Source organism: Rhipicephalus sanguineus, chromosome 5 (assembly GCF_013339695.2).
Source record: "Rhipicephalus sanguineus isolate Rsan-2018 chromosome 5, BIME_Rsan_1.4, whole genome shotgun sequence".
NCBI classification, from domain to species: domain Eukaryota; kingdom Metazoa; phylum Arthropoda; class Arachnida; order Ixodida; family Ixodidae; genus Rhipicephalus; species Rhipicephalus sanguineus.
The window spans coordinates 122,638,785-122,647,678 of NC_051180.1; positions in this window are offsets into that span (position 1 = coordinate 122,638,785).

The window sequence follows — 8,894 nt, forward strand, 5'->3', positions numbered from 1 at the left end:
GGAAAGACGAAGGAGAGGTAGAACACATGTGCACGTGCCCTGATTTGTGAGCTAGCGTGACAAGCTCAACTGCGGAGATTCTAAATCTCTTTGTCTGTTAGCATGATAGATGAGGAGCTGATGCATGAATGACCTGCTGCATGGATGGCAAAGGGTTCAGATATCTCGCGGGCGCAACCTTCTCCCTCTCCACCATCTTTCTCCTTTACGAAATGCGTACATATTTGTCCAGTAAAACTTGCAGTCAGCGCTAGTCCTGTATGGTCATTCTTGTCTTTGTTGTATCGCGCTGCTCTCTATGATGAAAGTGCTCTAAGGTTTACCACACCGGCGCATAGCAGCCCATATGCCCAGCGTCCTACATATAGGACGGCTTAGAGCACAGTGTTGCACTTATGTGACAGTAATTTTTTTTTTGCATTTTGGTGAGGATACCAGTGCACTATTTGTGAAAAAAATGTTCGATTTCTATATTTTTGCGAGTTCGGGCATATATGGGTTCACAGAGAAATAAATAAATATAAAGCAACAGAGACAAGAAAGAGATAATAAAAACAAATAGAAAGACAGAAATAGAAATAAAGACAAGAGAAAAATTACACCATCTCCCGCTAAAGGTGACCATGAGGCGATGCGAAGCCGGAGCACTTGCACGATCGCGTTCCGTTGGCGTTCGTTGGGCATGCTACCGACCTCGCGTCGTGGAACGCGAAGAGAAACGCTACGCGCGTCTTGTCTTCCCTCTAGCCTGGCCGTTAATTCTCACAGGGCGAGCGGGGAACGCGTTCGACAGGCGGGCGAGAGGGGGGCAGCGTGGGAGAGGAGAGAGAAGCGCAGGGGACGCGCATGCGCTCGAGCTCATCGCGGCGTTGCGCAGGAGAGAATTTCGGCATGTCTAGCCCGCGTTTCAGAGGAAGAGTGGAAAGGGGGAGGGGAGAGGGAAAGTGGAGAAGGGAAGGGGAGAGGGACAGTGGAGAGGGAAAGTGGAGAGGGGTAGGGGAGAGGGAAAGTGGAGAGAGAAAGTGGAGAGGAGAGGGGAGAGAGTGAGTGGAGAGGAGGTGTGTGGAGAGGGTATGTGCATGCGCAGTAAGGGTGGTCACGCCGCACACCACCACCACCACCACCGGATTGAGCTCCGCCTTAAGATACTTCGCATCTAAAAACGCCAGGCTTGCGCTGAAACCGTAGCACAGTCGCAGCGAAAGCTGGAAGAACGGCGTTTCTAGAGCACATTGTAGGCTCTCTTGGGGCTACTAATACAAGTACACTAGCAAGCTACCCACTACGCCATAAATCACAATTTTTTTGAAGTTGGGAAGCACCTACTAAGTCAGTATTCTTCATTCTGCGGAGAAGCGAGGCACCAGCTACACGTCTGCAAGGCATTATGTGCACTTTGTTGACGCGACGACTGATGACGATGAAGAATTAGGGCTCAGCCCTATGTAATGGGCTGGAAGCTTTAAACGGCCCACCAGTTATGTAATTTGCACTGGGTGACGCCCGGTCGCTATTTCTCTCTCCCGCCATGCTTTATAACATACGTTGACGTGGGAGAGAGAGGGGGGGGGGGCGAAGAACTTTTCTGAGACCCCGAGGAAATGGATCATGCGCTTATGGGCTTCCTTGGCAACCAATACAAGTGCACTTGCGAGGAACCCACTACGCTATAAATCATTGTAATTTTTGAGTAGTAGGGAAGCAGGCACTATGCCATTTTTCGTCATTCTACGGTGAGCCGTGGTCCCTGCTAAACGCATGTAAGGCATTATGCGCACATTGTTGATGCTGTGCCTGATGACGATGAAGAATTATGGCGGAGCTCTTTGTAATGGGTTGGAAGCATTCAACAACCTTCTCGTTGCGCAATTCGCATTGGTTACAGAATTCGCGTTGTGCGACGCTTGGTGCTTATTTTACTCTTCTACCACGCTATATTGCAAATGTTAATGTGGTTCTTTCCCGACATGAAGTCTGTATAGGGCCTTTTTGCAAAGCAGTTTCAAGCACCGGCATGTCTCCGAGGTTGAATACTGGGCTCCGACGCAGAGGGCCCAGGTGCGAACGTCGTTCCATCCTGGAATTTTTTCTTTCATTTTTTTTTATTTCGAGCGATAGTGGTTACGGACACCGGCGGCGGCGGCGGACAACAACGGCGCCAAAAACGGCCGGTGAAATGATCTCATAACAGCTTTCGCTGTAAAAGACCGAAAGATAAAGGAAAACAAGGAAGGCTGCGAAGCTCCGCTCTTCCTTCAAGCTTGGCACTAATATTGCGATTTTTTACAGCGAAAGTTTTATGAGATCATTTCACTGGCTGTTTTTGGCGCCGTAGTTGTCTGCCGCCGCCGCCGCCGCCGCCGGTGTCCGTAACCAGTAACCGTAACCACGCAGAGGGCCCGGAACCTGGGCCCTCTGCGTGGGAGCCCAGTATTCAACCTCTGAGCCATGCCGCTGCTTTAAACTGCTTTGCAAAAAGGTCCTATCGTCATCAGGCACAGCATCAATAAAGTGAGCATAATGCCTTACATGTGTTTAGCAGGTACCAACGCTCTCCGTAGAATGATAAAAAATGGCACAGTGCCTGCTGCCCTACTTCTCAAAAATTACAATCATTTATAGCGTAGTGGGTTCCTCGCAAGTGCACTTGTATTGGTTGCCAAGGAAGCCCATAAGTGCATGATTCATTTCCTCGGGGTCTCAGTAAAATTACAATGATTTATAGCGTAGTGGGTTCCTCGCAAGTGCACTTGTATTGGTTGCCAAGGAAGCCCATAAGCGCATGATCCATTTCCTCGGGGTCTCAGTAAAGTTCTTCACCCCCCCCCCCCCCGTCTCTCTCCCACGTCAACGTATGTTATACATCATGACGGGAGAGGAAAATAGCGACTGGGCGTCACCCAATGCAAATTACATAAATGGTGGGCCGTTTAAAGCTTCCAACCCATTACAAAGGGCTGAGCCATAATTCTTCATCGTCATCAGTCGTCGCGTCAACAAAGTGCACATAATGCCTTACAGACGTGTAGCTGGTGCGTCGCTTCTCCGCAGAATGACAAATAATGGCTTAGAAGGTGCTTCCCAACTTCACAAAAATCGTGATTTATGGCGTAGTGGGTACCTTTCTAGTGTACTTGTATTGTAGCCCCAAGAGAGCTTACAACAGGCTCTAGAAACGCCGCTCTTCCAGCTTTCGCTGTGACTGTGCTGCGATTTCAGCGCAGGCCTGGCGTTTTTCTCCAAGTCAACTAATTGACATGCAATCGAAATCAGACGCTAATGTCTTGTTAAACTCTGGTAGCTCCGATAATAGTTCCTTCGCAGATCTGGTCAGTCGTTCAAGTGAATATTTTATGAACACCAAAATTACGTCGTGGGCCTGCTCGCCTGATCATGATGAAATAAGCTTCCGCAAGTTTCCTGCTGAACTTTTATCTTCAGTGCCACGCTGAGCATTGCGGTAGATTCCTAATCTGCAAAAGTTCAGCGACGCCGGCATATCTTCTTTGGTGAATACACCTTACGCAACAACGAACTAGGATCAAGGAAACTCAACCATAGAACATCATTTTAATGCATCATGAGTCGCGCCGGCGTTCCGTTTCTATTCGTACGTGCAGTACGTTGAAAACTACATGCATTACTAAATCAGGCTAAATGACAGTTGCTTTAAACGCTTAGCATGTACAATTCGTTAAGACTATTTATTTAATTTCTTATGTTCAGATGTGCTGAACAACTGTGCCTATAATATTGAGGCTACAGTACGTCATTCGAGGCCACCCCAGGGACAGCGAGGTAGATGTTTATCTTTTGCAACTTTCAGCTACGCTTAAAGAAGGCCGAGTCCGTCATCATCCTTGAAGCACTGTCTTTTCTCGCATGCGTATGTCTACTGCGGATGTTTCTTTGGCAGTGCACGTTACAAACAGGCATTCGTTTCCGCGAAGCACGCATAACAGTGCGGCAAAGTATTTGCCAGTCACAGCAAAGGCCATGTTTAGTCCAGGCACTTGTCGGAAAGCAATGTGTCTTCACTAGTCCGGGGGATACGTGCAAGCGGCGAAAAGGAAAAAGAACCATCGTCGTCCATTATCGTGCATTCCTATTCTCGTAATTGACCTTAATTAGCCGGAGTCGCGGAAGGTGGAGAAAGCCAGCCTTTAAATAGCTGTGATTAGTGCTCTCGTCAGCGACGTCCCCTTACTATTCGAAGCAGGGGTGTAATTACTCCACTCTTTCCTATTGGTCTGTCCAGAGCTCCGTCAATCTTTTTTTCCCTTTTGTGCCAAGCAGTAATACACGAATGTGCAACAGAAGCTGTTGCATTCAGACGTCGAAGCGTAGTCGTTCCTTTTTGCTTTCTCCATTTTTTTGAGATGGGTTGATTTCTGCATAAGGATATTTCCTCATCACTTGCTTCATTTTTTCGTGTTTACTAGAAACTTATACCATCGGCCCAACTACTTTTTCCTAACAGCTGATTAAGCCTTCTTTTAAATTTCATTTATTACCATACCTCGCAGCTATTTGTGCATGCAAAGTACGGCAGCAGACGTGAGGAACATCCAGAACATTACTGCACGGTGATTTTCTTGGCAGTAAAGATTTTACACAGATTACAACTCCAGCGATAATTTCCGCATTGAAGCCACCACACAGCGAGGTGAAACACCTGGCCGCTATTACATGTGTAGAAGGGGAGTTCGCCTGTGTGCTGCGTCACGCCAAGATGCTGCGGCCGAATGTACTTAGAAGGTCGTCTAAAGAATACAAGTGGTATGCTAAGCGTTGCTATGGGTGCTGCCGATTTCGCCGTGTATACGAAAATGTAGCGTATTGCAAACATACCACGTCAACGTCATAAGTAGGTGACGTTCGCAATCTTGGCGAGGGTTATAGCAATTTCATCAAGAAGATGCGTTAGGTAACTACTATTTCTGAGCTTCTAAGGTAGGAATTCATTTGAACTTGAAAGGAGCGTTAAGCGAAGCAAAAGCGATTGAATATCTTGTATATATCGAAAAGACGGCAAAGTTCAGCAGAAGTCGCTAAAAGTTTACGTCAAGTGAGGATCAGCGAGTAGCTACGCGGGTGGCTTTGTAAACGCGCAATGAAATCTAGAAAAAAACGAGTGCTGATGTTCCCGACAATAATTAGAAAATAGAAAAAGTATATAAACAAAGTATAAAGTCAGATGCAAAAATAACAAATAATGTCAACACCGATGCTCTTCGAAGGTACACATAGTCGAAAAATAGTCGTACGAGATGAAAACTCAAGTGAAGACACGAATATCACAGGAAGAAAGACAGTGTTCTGAAACAAACTGATCCGTCTATCTCAGTTCAGCAAACACGGCGTTGCAGCTCGGAGAAGAAGTTACGCCTATTGTCCCAACTCTTGAGTTTGTTTTGCTGGTAGCAACTCCCATAGCGAATCGCTCAAACTTCCTGCGCTAAAGTTTGCTTCGACAAAGATGTGAATGCGTGTCACTGCTTTTCTTCGACAGAGCGCCTTCGGTATAAATATCGCAGGCAATTCATGTTTGCGTATGTTTTCCGTATGTTTTAGGAGCTTGCTCGCCAACTTTTCTTATGCTCGCGCCTTGTCCATGCCCGGCGTGTCAGCCGGCGTATACGGCATGTACACTACTTCTCATTGGTCCCACCAGAAGCGCAGCTGCGCTATTTTCGGTGATTTCAAGAATGCTCACTAGGTGGCCCGCTGCCGCTTAAGGCGGCGCACACCACGCTCGGCGCAGCTGCGCTCCCTCCGGTGATTTCAAGGATGCTCACTAGATGGCCCGCTGCCGCTTAAGGCGGCGCACACCACGCTCGGCGCAGCTGCGCTCCCTCCGGTGATTTCAAGAATGCTCACTAGATGGCCCGCTGCCGCATAAGGCGGCGCACACCACGCTCGGCGCAGCTGCGCTCCCTCCAGTGATTTCAAGAATGCTCACTAGATGGCCCGCTGCCGCTTAAGGCGGCGCACACCACGCTCGGCGCAGCTGCGCTCCCTCCGGTGATTTCAAGAATGCTCACTAGATGGCCCGCTGCAGCTTAAGGCGGCGCACACCACGCTCGGCGCAGCTGCGCTCCCTCCGGTGATTTCAAGAATGCTCACTAGATGGCCCGCTGCCGCTTAAGGCGGCGCACACCACGCTCGGCGCAGCTGCGCTCCCTCCGGTGATTTCAAGAATGCTCACTAGATGGCCCGCTGCCGCATAAGGCGGCGCACACCACGCCTCGGCGCAGCTGCGCTCCCTCCGGTGATTTCAAGAATGCTCACTAGATGGCCCGCTGCCGCTTAAGGCGGCGCACACCACGCTCGGCGCAGCTGCGCTCCCTCCGGTGATTTCAAGAATGCTCACTAGATGGCCCGCTGCCGCATAAGGCGGCGCACACCACGCTCGGCGCAGCTGCGCTCCCTCCAGTGATTTCAAGAATGCTCACTAGATGGCCCGCTGCCGCTTAAGGCGGCGCACACCACGCTCGGCGCAGCTGCGCTCCCTCCGGTGATTTCAAGAATGCTCACTAGATGGCCCGCTGCAGCTTAAGGCGGCGCACACCACGCTCGGCGCAGCTGCGCTCCCTCCGGTGATTTCAAGAATGCTCACTAGATGGCCCGCTGCCGCTTAAGGCGGCGCACACCACGCTCGGCGCAGCTGCGCTCCCTCCGGTGATTTCAAGAATGCTCACTAGATGGCCCGCTGCCGCATAAGGCGGCGCACACCACGCTCGGCGCAGCTGCGCTCCCTCCAGTGATTTCAAGAATGCTCACTAGATGGCCCGCTGCCGCTTAAGGCGGCGCACACCACGCTCGGCGCAGCTGCGCTCCCTCCGGTGATTTCAAGAATGCTCACTAGATGGCCCGCTGCCGCTCAAGGCGGCGCACACCACGCTCGGCGCAGCTGCGCTACATCCGGTGATTTCAAGAATGCTCACTAGATGGCCCGCTGCCGCTTAAGGCGGCGCACACCACGCTCGGCGCAGCTGCGCTCCCTCCGGTGATTTCAAGAATGCTCACTAGATGGCCCGCTGCCGCTTAAGGCGGCGCACACCACTAGAATGACCTAGAATAGGGGGAGTGTCCAAAGCGCCGCGCGAATACATGGGAGGAGCGAGGGCCTTTTGCGGTGAACTTTCGCGCCGCGGCGCTGCCGTGCCGGACCCGTGAGCTTTCTCCGCGGCGGAAGCCGCGGAGAAAGCTCACGTCAAGCGTCTGCTCACGGCAAGCGTCTGCTACGCGCGTGATATTTTGGCCGCTATTAGCTAAAATTGCGGAAATTTGGGCAATATTTAATACTGCGTCACTGCAACATAATACAGCAGCGACTCATCACACAGAAAACGTGTTTGTTAGTTTGTGTGTTGTGAAACGGGGATTTTGTATATATTCTTGCAGCTGGTTTGTCACCGCATTGGTCCACACTTCTGCGGCTGTTTGAGGAACGCATCTTGCGTGCACTTCAGCGTGAGAAAAGGCGCTTAACTTACTTTCGTGTGGAATGACGAACGAAAACTTGCTGCAGGAAAGAATAAACTGGAGATAACCAGGAGAACGTAGCACATACTGCACGTAGTAACTAGCTCATGCATGCTAACGCGTTTGCACCCTTCATATCATATCTTTTATTTCGTGCATTCGATTTGTTTTACAAGGCTGCATACGGCGCTCTGCTGTTTCAAGCAATTTCATGCGAAGCCGAATGTGTCCGTCGGCGTGGCCGCGGTAGCAAAAGTAAAAAATTACTCGCGTCTCGTTCACGTGGTATACACGAAAATTAGCACAGAGGGGCACGAATGTACGTATGCCCAACACGACCGATAGGTCATGGCATCACTAACTTGACATGCTTGCCATTTGCGTAACGACTAACAATAATAATATGGAGTGTGGCGCGCAAATCCGCTTTCTGTAGCCAGAAATAATTCTGACGATGTGTGGTCTGACGATTTGTTTCCGTCAGGTTATAAAAAACGTGGTAGTCACCTGTATCGATGTAAACATGTTAGACTTACCCATACATTTTGAAGAACTGACCGCATAGGTAAAATGTATGCGAAAAAATTACATGAAAAAAAAAAGACATGGTCTCTTATGCATTCGCCTGAGATGACTCGAAAACGAAAGCCATCTTTTTTGTCAGTCAATGCATTGATCCTCCCTCGCCCTCTCCGAAAGCTTTCTTTCTTTCTTAAATTACAGGCCGCCGAAGAAACCTGAAGGGTGATCCTCGGGACCCGGTGCATTGCTGTTTTTATTATTTCCTTTGTTTTTATCTGTACATAACGGGGTTTAGGACTGCCGACAGGATCGAAGGCATTGCAAGCTTTCTGCACCTCACCTGCTTTTACGTTGCCTCTGTGATCGGCCCCCGATCACGGAGGCAATGCAAAGCGACCGTGTCATGTGATGGCGTCATCATATGACGTCACGTTGAATGACGTCATAGTGACATCACAAGTTCTGTCGACGTCATCGCGTGATGATATTGTGCATCACTCGTGTTGACTACGCGGGACGCCGACGGTCAATTTTCGTGTTTGATGAGGCATCTAAGGCTTTAGCCTTAAAAAAAAGACAAACCAAAGAAAATGAAACAATAACAGTGCAAGATCGTGTATGCCTCACTTCATGTTACGAGCATCGCCCGAAAACAAAGGTGATTCTCAGTTCAGAGCAGCTGATTGCACGCGTCTGCGGGACAAAAGAGGCTTGCTTTACCCGTCTGATCATCTGTTTATATTTATTCAAGAGATGAGCAGACTCGCTATTTAAGTACTCCGGAGCTTCAGCACGAAATTGTGGTAGACGCTATATTGAGGTCATCAGGACGCTATATTGAGGCCATCAGGAAAAAGCGGGAAATTGCGGTCGGGTGCCCTGTT